The 21,582-nt window shown below is 36.4% G+C and overlaps 1 long non-coding RNA gene across 6 annotated transcripts in view; it reads right to left on the bottom strand.

The window, feature by feature from the left end:
- LOC102009425 overlaps positions 1-21,582 on the bottom strand; it is a 94,565-nt gene that overhangs the window by 55,952 nt on the left and 17,031 nt on the right. The window contains exons 3-5 of one of the 6 annotated variants that reach the window (XR_001232253.1): positions 20,532-20,589; positions 16,984-17,005; positions 13,260-14,812 (exon numbers count right to left, since the gene is read on the bottom strand). The exons of 1 other annotated variant lie outside the window; for it this stretch is intronic. This is a non-coding gene — a long non-coding RNA (uncharacterized LOC102009425). Of the gene's footprint in view, positions 1-13,259; positions 14,813-16,057; positions 18,669-18,842; positions 18,871-20,531; positions 20,590-21,582 lie in introns of those variants that run through there. 4 more of the 6 variants (XR_001232254.1, XR_264914.2, XR_001232256.1 and 1 more) reach the window with 4 other exon arrangements.

Consider the following 21,582-nt stretch of genomic DNA (forward strand, 5'->3'; position numbering starts at 1 on the left):
TCATAAATTTAATTGGAGAAACTAAGGAGTAAACAGCATTAACACTATCTAAAGTGTTATCTAAAGTGAAATATAATGAACTTGGTGTTTCAAGCAAAAATTTTACCATCTTGATATTAGAGGTTAGTTTTCCTATCTTTAAATTACATTCCAGCTTGATCTTACTACCTTCAAAAAATCACTTCTTCTCTGCAGGTCTTGTTTGAGGGTAGAGTTTTCCACAGAAACAACCAACAACAAAAATATAACGAAAAACTTAAGTCTGTCAACTCTGTACAGCATATGGCATGTGTATACCAATTAGCAATTGGCAACAACTGCACATATATTTGAGTCATAGGGAATAAGTCATCTACATTTTATTAAGGACAGAAACAAGTCTTTTTAAAAGCAAAACTCCATACTTTGCTATGTTCTCAACTTAATACCAAAACACATGAAAGGAGTGACTAAATTTTAAACATGTTTGAGTCTTTAATGTGAAAGGTTCTGATACATTCTATGCATGTTATTTTTCAAAAATAGTTAGTGCCTAAGTAGATGAGTGACAGGCTACAGAATGTGGTACTGATTTAATCAGATGGAACACAATTCAGAGAGTTCACTGTTCTGAAATACAATACAGTCTGGAGGTTTGGGCAAACAAGTAGACCATATTGAAATCATAGCTAAAATATATGTCACAAATTCATAAAAATGAACCACTCAAAATTATATGAAGTAAAAGATTATTTTATTTGCAACAATGCAAAAAACAGCTGAATAAATCCAGGCTAGTGATATATGTATGCGCAAAAATGAGACATATATTTTCTATGATGCAGAAAATGAAAACTGCAAGTGGTAGGTTTGTAAGTATGACAAGAGTATAATTTTATTAACACACATATATATGGATAAATTCACGTTTATGCCCTCATATCAAAGTTTTAGTCCTCCTTTCCAAGTATGAGGGTCCATGTGTATATGTGCTCATTTATATACATATACAAGGGAGAAAACCTGATTATAACATGTATGGCATCCTGGATAAAGTACTACTATTAGCAGTAATGATAGCGTCAAGCACAGCCTTGCAACTGACCAACAGTAGTAACTATTAATTTGGTACCTTTAACCATAGGAGCAAGCTATATGGTTATATAACAAAATTCAACATGTACCAGGAACTTGTGTGCAATGAGTTTCCCCTTGGTAGATTGATTTTACCTGCTGGCTCTATGAGACCCCTCAAGAGACAGGGTCCCCCTGGCATCTCTGCTGCTGCTGGGCTGCTGGAACCACTACATTATTTAAAAGAAAAACAGTTGCATACTAAGTCAAGTCTATATGTTGCCAGTAAAATACCTTACCAGGATTAGATGGAGTAGTTCAGAGTGAACTTTACTACCATTAGTATAAATTTTATATTTTTAACCACGATGAGGGTTATGGGTTGGATATAATACGTCTCTCCAAAGGCTCATTGTCTTGAAGGCTCTCTTGCTGATGGGCCTTTGAGAAGTCAGCTGATCATAAGAACTCTGACTACAAGCCCTAGAGTAATGCATTATTGTAGTCATATTTTGATGGACTTGTGGGAGGTGATACAAACAGGAGGGAAGGCTGAGTTGAAGAGAGGGCACCATGGTGGTGTGGTCTTGGGGACTGTGTTTGGTCCTGGCTTCTTTTTCTCAAGCTCTAGCTGTCTCACTCTTTGCTTGCTGGTGAGAAAGGAGCTCTTCTCCAATACACTTTCTGTCATCTTGGTCTGCCTCACTTCAGGCCCACAGCAAAAGAAAAATGTAACCATGAACTGAAATCCCTGAACCTGTAAGTAAAATTTAACTTTTCCTCCTTTAAGTTCATTTATGTACAGTATTTTTTACAGGGATTAAAAATTGAGTAACAGGGGCTGGGGATTTAGCTCAGCGGCAAAGCTCCTGCCTGGCAAGCGCAAGGTCATGAGTTCGGTTCCTGGTACCGAAGAAAAACAAAACAAAACAAAACAAAAAATTGAGTAACACAGTAAAACTGTGAATTTTTCATTAGTTTAAAAAATTTTTCACAATATATGATGAAATGTGATGAGAAAAATTTATGTCAGCACAAAAATATTTGCATGTTCTATCAAGAGAAGAAATATATAATTATCCAAGCATAATGTGTTATTAAGACTATGTGTATGTTATTCATATTTGAACACATATACATAGAAAATAAACCAAACTACAATTTTCGGGGTAGATAGATGAAGGATATTGATTGTGCAGTTTGGATTTTTCTGGATTGTAATATTTGTTTGCTATGAAATATTTACATGAAACAGCAAAATAAATCAAATAGAGCATCAAGTTTGATATAATAGAACCAATAAGTTTGCTATGATGAACACTAGGCAGGAAAGGTGCTTTTATTTATAAAACCAAAGGTCTTCTCTCAGTTTGAAAAGGAGAATAGAACACAAACTTCTAAGCATGGAATTCAGGAACACCCACAATCTAGCTTTGGTATAGCATGCTGACCTTTAGTCTAATAGGCCTCAAATTCCATTTTACAAAATTGTTTTGCTCATATCTTGAGAATGCATGTGGCAGTGTCTTGCTCCCTCAAATATCAAATTTTATTACCTGGAATGGCTTTCTTTCTCCTCAATTCCTTTTGTAGTACTACATTTTACCTTCATTTCAATTTTTCCTTCTTGTGAAACATGGCTTCCCTAAGAACCACTGTGAAATTTTAATCTAAGTTGTGTAAGCAAAACAGAATCCATGGAATTCAAAGTATTTATTAGTATACAAAAAAGAGATGTTGAGATCATCTAAGTCTGATTCTCATAATAAAATTTATCTTATAATAAATCTATATTAAGATATATACATATATTTATATATTAATCATGCCCCTTTAAAATGTACACAAGACATACATACACAAAAATATGAAATATGACAGAAATTGACACACTAAAAAGGCAAGGGAAAGAAAGTCAGATGATTATTATATTTTGCTTCAGGGATTTCATGTTTCCTCTATAATTTTTTAAATTTTTTCAAGTTTAAAAAATGTTTTTATTCACAGCTTTTTGTTGGAACCCCCTTAATGTTTCCCAAGAAAAACCAACATTTCCAAATGAATAGTTACCAAATAAGTAGCACATGTGAGAATTTGATTTGGAATGTTGAAATCAAGAGTGTTGGGATATGGAACTGAGATCCCTTGTTTACTAGCTATGCGACCTTAAAGAAATTAACTAAGTCCTCAGAACTTGAGTTTCCATATTCATAACATTAAGGTTATGATACTGTACTGGTTGCATGGATTTAATAGCATTCATGGGGGGCTGGGGATCTAGCTCAGCGGCACAGCGCCTGCCTGGCAAGCGCAACGTCATGAGTTCGATTCCCAGTACCAGAAAAAATAATAATAATAATAATAGCATTCATGGTATAATAAATGTTGACTTACTGCTAGCGATGAATCTATATCTAATGTTTATGTGCATGACTGTAGAAATTCAGCTTTTAACACATATTCCTACTTTGTTGAATTTAACTGGCTGCTGAACCTATTGTGACTGCAAGTGGGACAAGTGTCATGTTTCCTATCACAGCCGTGATAAGAACTGAGGTCTGCACTCTGAATGCTCAGAGTTGGCAGTTAAGTAATCTAGGATGGTCTTCTTTGAGGAGGATCACATCAATGGTCATATTCTGTACCAGGCCCACAGAGTAATTTTATGGAAATTTACTTTTCATAGGCATTTCCTCTTTCCCTGCTCATTATCCCACTCTTTTTTTTTTTTTTTCTGGTACTGGGAATTGAACTCAGGACCTCGCTCTTGTCAGGCAGGCACTGTGTTGCTGAGCTAAATCCCCAGCCCCCACTATCCCACTATTATACTTATGTTTCTTGGGAACATTTCCAAATTAAACCACAGGCCCTCATCCCCATGTCTTGGACTTGTCTCTACAGGAATTCAAGATAATCAGGAATGTGATGCTAGTAAGTGTGGACCAAGTGTTAAGTTTAACTCCGTGAATGCTGTGTCTATGCTACTTATAGTAATAATCTACAGTATATTTTTTCTACAGTTCAGCATGTATACATCAAAAGAAGGTAAGCCTCGAAGGGAAATATAGTCTATCCAGAAAATTTTTAAAAAATAATACCTAACTGATCTAACTATCCAACTACAATATTATCATCACTGAAGGTATCCCGAGGTAAGAGGGAATGCGATTTTTGTTACAAGAAGAAAAGAACTGTCCAGAGCACGAAGTACTGTCCAAGAACTGAGTGCACACAACAATTTCCAGTGGCTCTCAGCTCAGTATATTCTATATTTGGCTTGGGATTCCATCCACCGAACACTTGCTATGGAATGATAGCTCTCACATTGTTCTGTCCCTTAACACTGTGTATTTGGTATAAATCAGCTGATGGTTTACATGACTAATTTTATTTCCAATCATTGGTATATTTAATTGTCCAAATCATACCTGGTAGATTTTTGGGAAATTACAATTTTATTTAAATATCACTTTTCTCTACATTTATCACTCCTTTATGGCCTCCCATCATGCAAGGCATGTGTTTTATTGGTCTTATCAAACAGGTGATGACCTGTGATTGAAAGAAAACATTAGTTACTCAAATTCACAGCCAGATAGTACTTGCTAATAGTCATTGGTATTATTATTTTGAATTACCTTGTATCTTTTTAAAATTTTTTAATGTTTTTGCCTTTTTTAGACAAGGTCTCCCTATGCACTGCAGGCTGGCCTTGAGCTCACTGTATAGCCCAGGATGGTCTTGAACTCACAATGATCCTCTTGCCTCAGCCTCCTGAGTGCTAGGATTACAGGTATGTGCCACCACGTCTGGCTGCCTCGTATCTTTTAGAAAATGGATTTAAATATTGTGAGTAACATATCAATACTGATAAAGCAAACACAGAAATGTTCAAAATTTCTATTCACACGTAGGTTTAGTGATTCTAATCCTGATTCCTCAATCCATGCTGAGTGTTCTTCCAATGTTTTCCCGTAATGCCCCACACCTCCTCCAATGCAGCTATTGCCATGCCATTTTCTCTGTCCATTTCCTTGTGGTTTCCCACTTCCACAGTTCACATGGAGTAAGAGGAGGTACTGTGGATACTTCATGTATGGAGGCACCATACTTATTTGAGGGAGTACCTAATGTTAGAGTAGAGGGGTCCTCCATAATTGTTAAATACAGTGTAGATTAAATATTCTGCCCATCTGCTATTTTCTCTGCATAACATTGATAATTTATGAATGTGCTTTCCAAAACAATTCTTAGCTCCCTAGCAAATATCTGCTATAGTACCCACTTCCACTATAAGCCAAGTGAGGTTAAGGGGTATTTTTTCCTTGAAAAATAATTATGCCCAATACTTATCAGGTCTATAGGACTGTATAATGTAAAAAAAAAAAAAAAAAGATTCTGTGGCCAAGAACATTAGCAATTCCCACTTTACATTTCTACACTGGAAAAGAATAATATTTTTAGAAAGACTTAGGAGGCCTGATTTCATCCTCCATAAAATATAAATGATATTAATTCTTGTGAGTGTTAAGATTTTTAAAACTGTATGTTGAATGACTTCACATTCCAAGCATGCAATAAACAGATCTTTATTGCACTTTGATGGATGATTTTTCTTCCAGTTATTATAAAAAGACAGGTCTGTTTGTGAATGTGATTATTATCTGTTTTTCAATCAGCTGGAATGGAAACTATATGGGTACAGAGGATGGTATACTCTACCCATTCACTAAGAACCATGCATGGGACAGAGGAAGTAGCTAATTCTGCTGTAGATGAATCGCACCATTTTTTTAAGCTGATCGCTCTTTGGGCCTGGTTTTCTGCAAGCCAACACACATGGATACAAGTTAAAAACATCTCATGTTTTATCCATTCAGTATCAGAATGTATGCCTTTAAACTCCACAGGATTTTGGGTTTCATGGGGATGAAATAGAGTCTTAATGTCTCATCTTCTGATTTATCTCAAAATACACAAGAGTTATCACTCAGGGAGTTTCCAACTTCTTCTACCTGTACTGATTGCTTACTTTGGGAAAGAAAGTAGCTTTTCCTGCAGCAACTCAACTAATTGAAGAAAAAGACTTGATTTGTAATCAGGCTTTTCAATTTAAATTTTTACTCTTTTCCTCTGTCTACAGATTGGAGTCAGTGACAGAGTACTTTTAAAAAATATTACATATCTCAACACCTAGTGTTTTGTGTATTGTGGGACCAGCTTGAATGCCACTGCCTGAGCAAATTCTTTTTTTACCTCTTTTCATGTTTTTCTTCTTGGACTAGATCCATTTTGTTCACTTTTATTCCCTTACATGTCTGTTTTTTAATTACATCTTAAAAGAGAAGCTGTTATTAATATGAAAAATCATTTCTTCAGCAGAGCAGACTGATCTTAATAAACACCATTCCGTGAAAATGATGGTTTATTATAGCACATATGAAGTGAAAATTCAACATAATGTAAATCATATATGAATACATAAATTAAGTTAGTTGTGATCATCTTTCTATGACTTATATACAAACAGGAAACATAGAAATAATGTGTAATTTCTCAGTTTGCCTGAGGCAAACATATTGAAACACAGCTTTGAAATTTAAGGACAAGAATACTTATTTTAGAATATATACTAGAGAACTATTCTTTTTTTTAAGAAAGTATTTTAATTCTAAAGGCACCATGCACTTGTAAATGTTCTGTATTTTCTCCTGTAATGTTGCCAGGTTTTCTTAATAACATAAAAATTTCATTTCAGTAAGAAAAAGGCAGCTGTGCTCTTAATTTAGAACAGAAACATAACTGCTTTAAAAGTGGGTTCTGCCACAATATTTCAAACTTCTTCCATCTTCAGTTGTTAGACAGCCAGTGAAAGGCAGTGATGGGCTGTGGAAAATGTAAGGAGTTCTAAAAATACATCTTTCATTTATATTCACTTTTTTCTTAAAAATAAAACAAAGCCAAGTGGTGAAACAATTGTCTTCACATGCACTTTTTAAATTTATTTTCCTATAACTGGATTTTCCAGTTGAGATTTTCATCTTCTTTGGAATCATCTGGGTCATGGACACTTTGAGAATTGAACTTAAGAGGTGAAATTAATTATAAATTGAAGCAGGAAATTCTAAGTAAAAGGAAACACTTTGCAGTGGGAATCACAGTGAATCTCAGTTGGTCTTTTTCTGATTGCCCTCATTTCTCTTCCATATTGCATATTTTATGGGTGCTTGGAAGCAGCAGCTGAAATTAATACATGTGAACACAAATGCTGGCTGGTTCTAATCATGGTAAATAATTCTGGAATGGTGGAGACAATGCACAGTTATCAATGAAACTTACTGATTTCCAAAAAAGGCACTGAGAGACAGAGGGATAAACTGGCTTTTCACCCTGTAAAGTCCATGTTTGAAATTTTACACTTCCGATGAGTGTGAATATGATTTATGTTGGCATGTTATGACCAGGCGAGTTAAATCCAGGATAACTGTTACAGAAACACATTCCAATGAAATCTACTACTTTGCACACTCACACATCTAGGATGGGCTTAATGGGCAATGCTTATTGAGGAAGAATGCTTGAAGTAGAATCCATGACACGGACACATCAAGAAGCTTATAGGAGTTCAGATAGTGAGCATGAAGCTGTCCACAGCTGCACAGAAATTATGCAGCAAAATAAGAGTCCCCACAGTTCCTGGGACTACAGGGACAAAACCAGATTGATCACATGTTCCCTTTTAGAAATAAAAGAAAATTGTTTACTTTACTTGCCCTTATGTTGCTGTTTTAAAGATTCAACACAAGTACAAACTTCCTCTGATTTGACTAGTTTTTCCATTCATATCCTTTAATCCTGTAGGAATTAATCCAGGGTCCAACACAGTAGCCAGTGATTGTGTCTCCCCAGCACCTTCTAGCTGGGACTGTTATCACTGATACATTGTATCAACATGAGGAATCTAGAAGCTTAATTAACTCAGCAATTGTACATCCTGCGGTGAAAAGGACATGCCCTTCCTCCTCTAGTATGCTGCTTATTGTGTCAGCTTGAAAAGTCTAAAAGTTCAACTAAGTGATCAATGGCCAGAGGCCTTACTTTGTAAACATCTTCAGCTTGTGGAAAAGGAGGGTTCCGGGATGGTGTAGCCATGGGCAGATGGCCGATATACAATATGGAAAAGAGGCCTGCTGCCCTGCTCCTTGTGCTCTTGCTGCTTTTGCTGTCTTCTGCCATCTTGAACTGTTGCCCAGGCCATGCCACCCTGCCTTGGAGCCAGCTGATTATGGACTGAAACCTTCACAAACTGTGCGCTAAATAAACTTCTCCTTCCTTAATTTTGTATGTTGGGTATTTTGTCTGAGCAACAAGAGATAAGTAACTAAGACAGGGACATTTCCTTCCGTCTTGATGTTTACAAGACTGTCTGGTATTTCATACAAAATCTTTTAGTTTGAGTTCACCTGAAATTTTCTCATGATTTGATTTAGTCTTGTAGCCTTGAAAATGATATCACAGAGGCAATAAATGTTTCTGAGTTAGGACTAGTTTTCAAACAGTAAATAGGAATTCATATGGACAACATCATTAGCAAGTTTATAGTCACCAAGCCAGTGTTTGAAGCTGTGATATAAAAACTCAGGTGTGTGATTCTTTATTCTACCACTGCATGGTCAATCTTCCACTTACATAATGATATTGGTTATAATTACACCTAAGGAAACTCAGGCCCTGAATGATAGACTGACAGTCACATAACTCATTAGCTGAATATGTCTGCTTCCCAGGTCTGTCTTCAGGGCCACAACTCACAGACATTTCTACAAAGTTTGCTGTGAAATCTTGAGAACTTCATAACCTGAGGGTGTCCTAAAGAGATTCATGTGAACTCTGCATTTTCCTTCATTTCCAACCACTAGGTCCTAATTAGACATGTCACTTTACAACTTCATATGAGGAATTTCCTCAGAAATTTGCCACCAGTACATTGGACGTCCAGTTTCTTTCTTCTCTACCCCTGGAATCATCCCATTTTTCCATGGCCATGAGGGGAATGAATCTTCTTTCCTCCCTAATTGGAGTGAGATATGCCACCGCTCACAGTTGAGGATTCTTGGTGCGCCTTCGAAATAAACTTGGCTCCTGAATAATGATTTGGCTCTGCAAAAACCAGTGCCTTGGAACCCTGCTGAGGTACTGCCATCAAAACAAAAAAAAAATCAAATTTTACTCTGAATTGAACCTTAATAACAGTTGGAAACTTCAGCCTCCTGCCTATAATTTATTTACAAAGAATCTTTTTGAAGGGAACTTTCTTGGAGAATTCTGTGTAGCTTTGATGTTTGCAAAAGTAATGCTATAAGATAGAAAGATGATAGATTATATTATAGAAAAGTAGATAGCTATACATACACGTAGAAAATAAGACTGATGAAAATAAGAAATCTTATGTTTAATAACTTATCTGTGAGTTTTCCTATGGGCAAACACTGGCCTTGACCCCGGTCACTGTCTTTATAATGTGTGGTCAATATTTTAGCTGAGTTTTTCCATAAACAACATATTCAATGATTTTAATAGAGGTAGGTTTCTTTTGGATGGGGGGGGTAATGGCTCTGAGGTCTTATTTGTGACACACAGAATGAGAGATACCTAGTGAAGACTATATTATGTTTTGAATTGTGCCCACTCCCAATTCATTGTTTGAAACCTTCAACCTTCAGGGTCATTATATTTGGAGATAAGTACCATAAAGGAAAAAATTAAATGGAATCATAAAAACAGGATATGAATCCTATAGAGCTGGTGTCCTTACAAAAAGAAGACACACCAAGGACAGCTCTCCCTCTCATCCTCACTCCATATGTGTTGCTGTGTGTGTGTGTGTGTGTGTGTGTGTGTGTGTGTGTGTGAATGTCCATAGAGGAGAGACCAAAGGAGGACACGGTGAGAAATCACCAATGTTCACAAATCAGGAAGTGGTGCATCACCAGCAAACAAACCTGCTGACACCTCTATCTCTGATTTCTTGACTCCAAAGCTGTGAGAAAACAAATATCTGTGGTTTCATCTGCCGGTGTGTGGTGTTTCATGGTGGCAGCCTTAGGAGATGAATTCAGGGTCCAGCCTTAATCCAACTATCGCAGTGGGCAACTGAAGTATAATTCCTTGTACCTAAGCATTAACTCACTAGGAAGCTGGAGTATCTGTACACCAATTCCAAATAGAAATTGAGTAAGGACTCCTACTATGCCTTATTAATTTTCCCAAATACTTATTCGTATGCAATCTTTGTAAAGCAAGGAGACCATCAAAATACATTCACATGTCAGAGGTTAGAGGTGAGAATAAACAGTGAATAGGATTGTGAATGCAAGCAGGGTTCTACCAGAGCCTACACCGTCCAATAAATATATTCACCTCAGCACTGGGAGAGCACTGGCTTCTTAATTTTCCCTACAAAGAAACTTATAGCACAGTCTTTAATGTGGAATATGTACCTAGTCATATATGGTATGTCTGTACATGACTTTGTAATAGAGTGTACTCTGCATGGTGTTAGGGCAAAAATAAGTTTATTCTATCACAGATACCTTTAACCAGGTCTACCTGGTTTTTATTATGCTTAATAATCACTCCTTTTGGTAATGGAGTGATTATTACATAGAGTGATTATGCATCACTCTAGTAAAATCATCTCCCCTCTTGGCAAATCCACAAAGTGGTTCACAGATTTTCACAAGAGTATTGTCAGTAACTCAAAGAATAGGTCATGCCCTTCTTTTATGGATTCAGTCCCTTTGGTGACAGTCTTAAGTGAAGTTTAATGTCTTTGAAGATATACATAATATAGTTCCTCCAGGGCAGTTCCAGCAGCTACCCAGAAGCTACCCAGGAACATCCATTCCAGGTGCATCTAATTTCCTTCTCCTGACCTTTGACATGAGCACCATGGTTTCTTGCCACAATGTTTGATATATTTTGTTTTTGAATCACACCGAAGTTGTAACAGTAAACTACCGAAAAACTCTTAATACCACTTCGGAAAATCAAATGGATTTCTATATGGTAATGATATTTTTATTCTTTTAAAATCACATTTGACTCAATTTTTTGATTTCAGTTGTAAATAATAAGAAAAGCACCACATTATGATTAATGTAAATGAAGAATCAAATCATTCTAAATATATTCTGTGACTATTATAGATTTTCTACATACAATAGCAAAAGAAGTCATCCCAGGTCTACCAAAAGATATTCTAACTGCCACTGGGAGATACAACTTACTTCAGCAGAATAAAAAAGCAGCCAGTAATTTCATTTTGGAGACGTGGAATCTTTATGATGTCAGTTCTTCTTAAGAAAGCATTCATTTTTTATACCCTGATAAAAATACTATAGTATCTTATGGGAACTAAATAAGTATTTTTATGTTCAAATGGAAGATGAAAATGATTATAAAGATTCAGAAAAAATATTTCAGCAGAGAAGTAATAATGGAGGATCAAGTAACTACAACTCATAATCAAGCTGTAAAAATGTAAAGTATATTTTTATCACATTCATAGACCAAGATCTATGAAGTAGCCCGAAAGTTCAAAGCACAAATTTCTTATCAGAGTATAGTACACAAAAAAGATGTCATTTCAAATTCATGCAGAAAATATAAATTGCTTAAAAACTGTTAAAACTGGGTAGTCAACTAAAAAGTTTAAAAATTTCATGACTTTATTCATGTCTCATGAAAAAATTTAAATTAAATATAGAAACCATAAGTGTTCCAAAACTATTAAAATGTATTTGAAGAGAAACTTGTATTATCAATCCTAACACACTGTAAGAGGAGATAATGTAAATACGATGACACACAAACTAAATTATTATTTTTTCTACAAACTTTTGTTTCATGTAAATGGTTCTCTACTTTTAAAATAAATATTTTTATTATTCCACTTCTCTATTATCTCTTTGTGTTTCATCTTCCTTTAGGAGCTACACAATAAATTACTAGGTAAACTTCTGATATTAAAGTTGAGGCATAATATATAAGGTATACAGGAAATATTTTAACCTTGCTAACTCTAGAGAAATTGTTTATGCTACAGTACATCTTCATTCTATAAAGGGAATTGAAAGATCACAGGTATTGGAGTCATTCAGTTAGCATTCACTAGGATGGACACGTATGTTTGTTCTGCCTTTGACCTTCATGTGCCCCCTTTATGCTTCCTAGGCTTCTACTAGGGTCATTTTGACATTCCCTCAAAGGTATTTCCTAGTGTTTCTTGCATTTTGAACCTGGTATTAATAGATTCTCTTCATTTCCTTCCTGTTATTATTTTTTTTTGTCAAGAAGTCATTTATTTTTTTCTTTAAATTTTATTTTAAAGAGAAAAAACAAAATTTCAAAACAAGGCAATAGGAGAGTGTCTTAGTTATCTTCTTGTCATTGCTAAGACAAAATACCCAATACCCAAATTTAAAGGATGAAGGGTTTATTGAGCTCACAGTTAGTGGAGGTTTGAGTCCATAATCAGCTGGCTCCAGGGCAGGCTGGTGTGGCACAGAGACAACAGCTTATAGCAGCAGAAGACAGTAAAAGCAGCAAGAGCACAAGAGGAGGGGAGCAAGCCTCTTTTCCTCCTTTATATTGTAAGCAGGCTGCCCTCCCAAAACCATCTCCATGCCCTCCTCTGGCACAGGCTCAGGATGTTTACAAGGTGAGGACCCTGGCCGCCTGCTGAGTCACTTAGTTAAGCTTCTAAACTCAATTCTCAAGTTGACACCATGTATTCACCATTACAGAGAGGAACAATGGTTAATATATTGTGTATTGTTATCTTTAAATTAGTTATTCAGAGTACAGGATATAGGGGCTTAATTGTCCAAATAATATTAGCACAAACCTTTCTTTCAATGAGCTAAGAAAAATTAGTAGTATAGTTATCTTAACTATCATATATATATATATATACACACTGTTTTATTGCTCTCTTCTTCCTTTTTTTCTCCTTTCCTCCATCCCAGTTTGTCTTCCTTTTCAGCAGTTTCTGCCCATTTTACAATATTTATTGTACATTGTGGATAGTATTTACTCGCTTAGCTTCTCACACTAGAGAGAAAATGCAATGCTTATATATGTGAGTCTGGTTTATTTCACTTATGAGTAGGGTCTCAAATTGCATCCATTTACCTATCCTTTCTATTTATTTTTAAGATATTTTTACTGGATTCAGATTGATAGATTAGTTATTAGAACTGTCAGGATTCTGTCCCACAGGGAACACATACAAGGTCAGCCTGTTTCCAATTCCAAATTGAATGTTGTGGTGAGCAGAAGTAACTTGCTTGGCCCAAGTCACTCACGAATGTGATACACGTAGATCCAAAAGACTATACCTCTATCTCACCCTCTGCTTTTTGGCTACCCGTGGCTCTGTGATGCCGACTTCATCTTATGCCATACTTTCAGCAGAGACTTGAACACAACTCATTAACTCAGAACTTTCAAAACAAGTTCTCTTTTATCAAAACAAGTTTTCAACCAGGATAAAATAATACAGAGAAAGCTTTAGCTGCTCAATTATCAATAAAAAATATGATGTGTCCATGTATCTATCAATTCCTTCTTCCAGTTAACCCAGCAGTGCACTTACATAGTCATTCATTTAGTCATTTTACTGAGTATTTTGTATGACCGCAGCATCATTCTAGGTGCTGTCAGATCAAGAAACAAGTGCTCACGTGAAACTGCTGGTACAATTGCTGGTCAAAGGAAGCCCCGTGAAGCCTAGGAGGAAAGGTACACACTAACTAGAAGTATAAAATTCAACACTGAGTAATGCTGCAAAGAACTGACATCTCTGAATATTTGGTCAAGTGTATTAAAGACATTAATGATGATGAAAAGACGTGGGGATGAAACCGGACCAAGGTAAAACAAAAACATCATGTTACTGTATGTTAGCATCAGCATAAAAATAAGATAAGCACATAAGAAGAATACCATGCCAACAGTTATTTCTTTAAATTTTAATTTATTGACCACAATCATAACAGGAACAGTGGTACTTCACTTCAGGAACTTAATTCTTTCAACGTTTCTGGTCTCAGACCAAATTGGACAAGAACCAATCAAATTCAAGGGTTAGGCTTCATGTTGACTTTATGGGAAAATTCCATTTGGTTCTTGTCCAATTCACTCTGTGACTAGAATCATGGAAAGAATTCAGGTCCTGAACTGAGGTACCATGATGATAGGTATTGTGTCAGATGTGCTGTGGTAAGTGTTTTACATTCATTATCTCATTTAATGAACACAGATACTACTGTTTCAGATGGTGAATATGCACCATCAGAAAAGAAACTCACCAACGTCACAGTTATTAAAGGAAAAAGCCAAGCATTCACCCCAGGTAGCTGGCCCTGAAAGTATGTGTCAGCAACACTGAAGCTATGCATCTTAGGGCAGACATTCTCTAAGATAGGCTCTGTAGTCTCTCCACGTAACTATGGGCTCTAGCTAATTACTTCCTTTTATCTAACTGCATACGCTAAGTGTTATATCCCTTTCGGGGATTAAATGACTTCAGATTGTCACTTCTGTCCTGTGCCCCTTCTTGTTATATCTGCTCCATCAGTTGGAGGGTGCAAAGCTGCCATGTTGCACAGCCAACATGGCGAATTGCTGAGCAGGTGAATAACCAATGGCGAATTTCATCTTTCAGGAATTCAGGAAATAATTCAGGTCCTCAAACCTGAAACAGACTGAGAAATTAGTGTTATGAAAAGTCAAAATTTTTATTGATTTGAAAGCATATCTGTTTCTAGTCAAAAATGAAAATGTAGGCCTGAATCATCTCCTACTTCTAGTCTTGTGAAGAGACCATATGCAGAAGGATCAGCCAAGCCATAACCATATTCTATACCATAAAAGCGGTGATACAAGAAGCGTGTCTTTGTAAAATCCTTAAGTTTGAATTAATTTGTTACAGAACAGTAGAAAGTAGATTGCTATAAAGTATCTGAAGCTATTTTATTTTTATGGGCAGGTTTTTCTTCAGCTGCCACGTTATAGAAAAAGGGCCACAAAAATAAAATAAAATCTTTACTTGACCTTCCTCCGCAAAAAATTATTCCTAAGTTAGTAGGCTAAATTTTGCATACCTCTTGACAAGCTTGCCTCTTTTGTGAATCTCTGAATATTCACACTAGTGCTGGCAAATTTTCTTCACTGACCTCATTCTGATTAATGTTATTCAGAGTTAGTTTGGTGATGTGTAAAGCACTAGACTTTGGAGCCAATATGTGAAGAGTCTTCTTCCTACCATTCACTGAGTCTCCGTATCCTTCTTCAACAAATGAGCACAGCTACATATGTTATGTTACTTAAAATGGCATATATTATATCAGTATAATATGTATCTTTATGGTCATCAAAAGTGTTCTTGAGTGATGTTAGCTAATTTTAGGGTGTCACATTGCTTAATCTTTGAGATGGCATTTCCATGGCTTGACTATCCTTGTCTATTCATATGTCCTTCACATGACTTATCTTCACACCTCTACAGTCAGAGATTACAACTGGATCACTAATTGGCCAACTTTTCTGAGCATTTACTGTATACCAGGAGACATTTTTTTTAACTTTTAAATATGATTTTTTTAATTTTAAAAATAAAAGGAGGAAAACATTAACAGACAGACAACCATTTACAAAATAGCAAAAGAACAGTACAGACAATACAGAGTTACAAACAAAGTGGTAGGGAATTAACAATGCTTCTTGTATTACATATTGATATATTCAAAGTGGTTTCTCATGAAAACAGATGGAGACATGCAATACTGATCAATCAAGGACTCATTGATAGTTTCTTTCAGCAAAGAAATAGAGGACAGTAGATCAACTATGTTAACTACCCTGTATATACATACATACAACATTTCTCCTTCTTTCCCTTCTCTTTGCCCACATCCTAGTTGCCCTTTACCCTTAAGTGTTTTCCTATCATTTCACAATGTCTATCATACCTCCTAGTTTAAATTAACTCTTTCAGGTTTTACACTAGTACGACAATGCGGTACTTGCCCATGAAGGTCTGATTTATTTCACTTATGAGTATGGTCTCTAGTTGTGACCATTTCCCTATAAAAGCCTCGAGTTTATCTTTCTTTATAGCTGAGTGATATTCCATTACATAAAAGTACCACAATTTTCTTATCCAATCCTCATATGTGCCCTGAACTGACAGGAGTCTTTCTTTTGCAGGTGGGGAGGGGTTTCCAGTACTGGGAACTGAACTCACAACCTTGCGCTTGCCAGGCAGGTGCTGTGCCGCTGAGCTAAATCCCCAGCCCCTGACAGGAGACATTTTAATGCCATTACACACTGATGACACTGAAACACTGTAACTATTCATTGTTTCCCTTTTGAGATGAAGAGTCTAGGATTTAGAACTAGATTCTAGAGTAGAATATAGGTCAGCTTCTGGATCCGGTCTCACAGTAGAATAATTTTGGACTTCTCCACATCTGGTATTAGTTACGGTGAATATTAGACACCTTAGAAGTACATCTACATATAAGTATTGTGCCAGACAAGATTCTAAATTGACTTCAGGATTTCTTCTTTCTGCTGTATCCTGTTGTATATTGAGTAGAAGACTTAACAATGAGTATGATGAATATTCCTCTGGGTATTACGGTATTTTGAATTCCAAAGGTGAAGGTGTTTCAAAAATTTGATCAAATCTCTTCAACAGTTGCTTTGAGTTTAAACAAAAGGGTAGACCATACCTGATCTGCTAAAAGCTGGGAAACAGAATACATCAATCAGAGATGAAAAACAAAGGATGGATTTAGAGCAACAGAGATATTCTCTTTCTAGTCTTAAGAAGGTTGTCATGTTATGGAAAAAGAGACTCACCTCCAAGAGCTCAATCTCAGACCTACAATTAAAACAAAAGCTGAATTATATCAATAAGCTAGGAACCTGGAAGATCTCCAACAAGACTGATTTCATCCTGGCAAGGCCAGAACAGAGGATTTGGGTAACCGAAGTCCAGAATCCTGACCCCGGAGACTATGAGATAATGTCCTGTATTACATTTAAGCTGCAAAATACGTGGTAAGTTGTTGTGGAACAACAAAAAAACAAAATAAACATATCGGGAAAAATGTTCAGTTTTCTTGGAAAAATGTCTCATTTTAAATGCCTCTTTCTTTAAAAACTTGAGTCATTAAACTTGCGTCACAGTGCAGCCCTAAATGTTTCTTGTCATCTAACCCCAATTCTGCCGATCCTATCTAAACCAAATCAGGTAACAAGCATTTCTTCTATCGAGCTCAATGTATGTCCTTATTTGGAGCTGACCTAGTTAAAACCTGGTCAGCAATTAGCAGATAATTTGCCTGAGTCATCATTTTCGGATGTTCGTCTCAGAGAGAAGGCTTTGTCAGAATGTCAATCTTTGTATCTTGCTGTGCCTCTAATCTGGTGTCTTTTCAGTTCTTGCTGAATAAGGAGCTAAATATGCCTTTCTATTTTTGCCACTAATTAAATGTGCCTGACATAGTAGAGATGAGAACAGAACTCACCAGTATGCTTGTTCCTTTTGTGGTACATTCTCTAAACCAGAAGTGGAGCAAAACCAGCTTCATTACATCCCTACGGCTTATTTTAAATATTAGCACTATATCCCGGGAAGCAGGGAAGGGGACATTTATATAATCAGATACTCTTGTGCACGTGATCTTCGTTGCCCTAAGAAAGGATGTGGACACTGTGGAAAAAGAACTCCACAGGTGTGGGAATAAGAATTCGTAAGGCAAGCCTGGAGATACAGCTCAGTGGCTGAGTTCTTAGTATGTGTGAAGCAAGGGGTTCCATACTGAACATCAAAAAGAGAAAAAAAAAGTGCTCAATGAGAGAGAAGATGTGATATTTTAAAGGAGGCATTTGACCTTGGAAAAATTATTTAACCTGTCAAGTTCCTCATCTGTACTTGATAAAAACATTGTGCTCTTTCTCTTCATGTCAGAAATCACCTCAATAAGTGACTGTTTCTAGTAATCTTTCAATGTCTGTCTCACACTATTTTCTTTATCTCCAGGTTTTTACTTTTCTGGAGAAGAGAATTTGATCTATATTCTTCAGTCTCATTTTCTCCATTTTTTTTTTTTTTTTTAATCTTCCCTGTTTGTCCTTTGCACTGAAACGAGAATTATCTCTCTGGCATCTATTTTTGTAGGTGATTATTCTCCCTTCCTCAAAACCTCTCCTGCTGTTCCAAATTTTTCATTTTCAATAGGCTGAACTAAGACAACCCCTTCAAATTCTGCACGAGGTGAACGATGATGTAATCTCTTTGCCAAAACTGGAATCCAGGACATGACGTGTTTCAACTATAGAGGGCTACTTTCAATTTCAAAATAGTTTCCTTGCCCCATTCCTCTATTCATGATGTCTTCCTTCTGCTTTGTTTATTTAAATCCATCCATCTCTGAAGTGCCTACGCTCTTCAGGGTTTCCTTAGGCAGTGCCCTCCCTTTCACAGGTCGGATGAAGATGACGCTCCTTCCTCCATCCCCCATGACACTTTTCTTCAACAGCTGGAACAACACCAGCGAAGTTGTTGTTTTTTTTTTTTTTGTTTTGTTTTTGTTTTGTTTTGTTTTGTTTTTTGGTTTTTTGGTTTTTCTCCGGTGCCGGGAACCGAACTCACGACCTGCGCTTGTCAGGCAGGCGCTTTGCCGCTGAGCTAAATCCCCAGCCCCCCGAAGTTGGTTTTGAACAAAGATGTTTCGTGGTGAACTGTGGACGCCATGAAAACAAATTGCTCACTACATCTTTATGTTACCATGTTACACATGCTAAGCAAAAGCTCAGTAAATGTGCATGAAGGAATTCAAGTACATAAATGAAAAATATGGCTGTTATTATAATAATGACCTTTCTAATTATTGCTAATTGTTCAGTGCTGTGCTAAGATCTCCTGCTCAGTCAAACAATTGAGTCATTTCTTTCTCACAGTCGCTTTTCATGATAGAATTACTTTGCTCCCCATATTATACATAGTTAAGTTTATTGCAATATTTTTCCTAAGGCTAAAAAATAAGTAATTTCCACAGGCTTTATTACATAGTTAGAACACCTGCATTTTCACTAACAGAAAATAACTTATACTAACAAATTCTGTAACAACTGTGTGCTCTAGTATTCTCTAATTCTCCATGTAACTCATTTTAAGCAGAAATTTTCATTATAACATATCATAAATACTGAAGTAAAACATATTTGGGATCTATAAGCTGTCATTAGAAGATTTTTTTTAAGCCAGCAAGTCTGAATGTTTGATAAAAATTCATTCCTTTAAAATTTGAGATTTAAGTATAAAACTTGATGTTTCTAATTACAAAATCTTGTGGGCTTTTATTAAGCACTTATAATCATTGTAAATTCAGCACATAATATAGCAATTTTTAATGATGTCATGTTTATTACCTTCTTAAAAGTTCAGGTTAGAAGTATTGAATGGAAACCATAGACTTTCATGTTGGGTTATATACCTGGTAACACTTCTGCAAAGAATGATTTAAACATGACATAACTCAAGTACAACAAACTAATTGTGCCCCCTGGAATATATAGACCTTCTTCTAACAATCTTGTGCAGTCTTTTTTGTCCCAATTCTGTTATTAGGGATTGTACTGAGGGCCTTTGCACTGACCTACATCCCCAGCCCTCATTGATATGATGACACTGCTTGATGTTTGCCAGTAGACTCTGAACACTGCAGTGTTCCCTACAGCTCAGTGAGTCTGCCATGCTATGTCCTTTTGTTTATTCTTTTTTTTTTTTTGGTTTTGGTTTTTCTCCGGTACCGGGAACCGAACTCACGACCTTGCGCTTGCCAGGCAGGCTATGTCCTTTTATAGTCCTCATATTCAGGAGGTATCTGATAACACAGAGTATTGAAGTCGAAGTAAGGACATGTGTATTCATGAACTGAATCTATTCCTTTGTTACCCAAGCACCAGATTTTCAGCCAGATGAGCTAACTTGTTACTGGTGTCCCTCACTCTGAACAGTCTCTAAAAACTGTGGTATCTAAATTTGCTTTTCATGAGCATATCTATTTTAGATTTTTTTTCTTCTTTAGTGTTTCTTTAAAAGAAAAGGAAAGGGGAAAACGAAAATGAAGGTTTAGTTGAGAAGTTGCTGATCCAGTTGTTTTTGGGTCAGAAAGAGATTTTTGATCTGAGAAAGAAACTGTTCTATAAAGAAAAATATTTTATTTTCTTCTACAAGAGGAAAAAGTTATTGGGCTGGAGTAAACAAAGAAACCTGGGACTTTATTTTCTTACTTGTAATATGCAGCTGAGATAGTCAAAGGTGAAGCTGCTTCATTCTATGTATTGGGTGGTGCACAAGACAACTCTTGGTATGTATGGTGGTACTTGAAAAGACTCACCTTCTCTTCAATTTCCTTTCTTTTCAGGAGCCAACAGAGCTTCTCTGGCATCCTATGGCTGTGATAAGAGTGGAAGTCAGGCTGCATGAATTGTTCCTAACTGTGGCATTAAGTCTTTCACACCACAATTAGATTAATATACGTATATACATGTTAAGTGTAATATACATATTTATTAATATGCACTATACATATTTCTCTGCAGTAGTGCAGAACTTTAAGGCTTACAAATAATCCCTATACTCTGAGAGGCCTGTGCAAGGTGCTACAGAAGTAAGAGAAATGGGGTTCACTCAGCCAGGGGACTACAAGGACGTGTTCAAGGGGAATCAGAAAAACAAAATGAGAAGGAATTTGCAGGTTACAGAGCAGTAGGCACAGGCCTAGGGTGGGAAAGGACAGCAGTTGATTTAAAAGTGGGGGATTGATACTCATGAAAGGAAGTAAGGAAAAATCAGTGGACCCTGAAAATACTGAGAAGTGTATAAACATGGACTTGACAGCACTAGCAACAGAGTAAGAGTTATTTAATTACAACCGTGCATTTCACATGATATATAACAGTGTTACTAAGGAACGAGAGAGGAAAGGACACTTTATTTAGTTACCTTGGCACGAATAAATACTTGGGAGGGAAAAGCCATCACTGGCACACAGAGGGTACAATTCAATATTCTGTCGTTGAGCAACCCAACCTAGCTCCTGTTGAATCCTACACAAAGCTTCTTCCCAGGAATGTGTTAGAATATTTTAGTCTATTAACTTTGGCAGGAAAGTAGAACAATTCATAGTGCTAAAATAGCTCACTTAACACAAACACGTGATTTTGCCTGAATGTTTACGCCGAAGAAGCACAAAGTGTACATGCAGTTCCCTAACACAGCTCAGTGGAGCTTAGTGCTGCTTTCATGGCCAATACAGCAGTGTCATTTTTGCACCAGAGAAAGTAAAGAAATAACATGTGGAGGTCAGTGAGCTCAACCTAATAAATGACACTGCAGTTTCCTTAAGACCAAAAGACTCTTACTGAGTTGTGAAATAAGTTTGCTTT

Source organism: Chinchilla lanigera, unplaced genomic scaffold, assembly GCF_000276665.1.
Source record: "Chinchilla lanigera isolate Chin_1 unplaced genomic scaffold, ChiLan1.0 scaffold00148, whole genome shotgun sequence".
Lineage (NCBI taxonomy): Eukaryota > Metazoa > Chordata > Mammalia > Rodentia > Chinchillidae > Chinchilla > Chinchilla lanigera.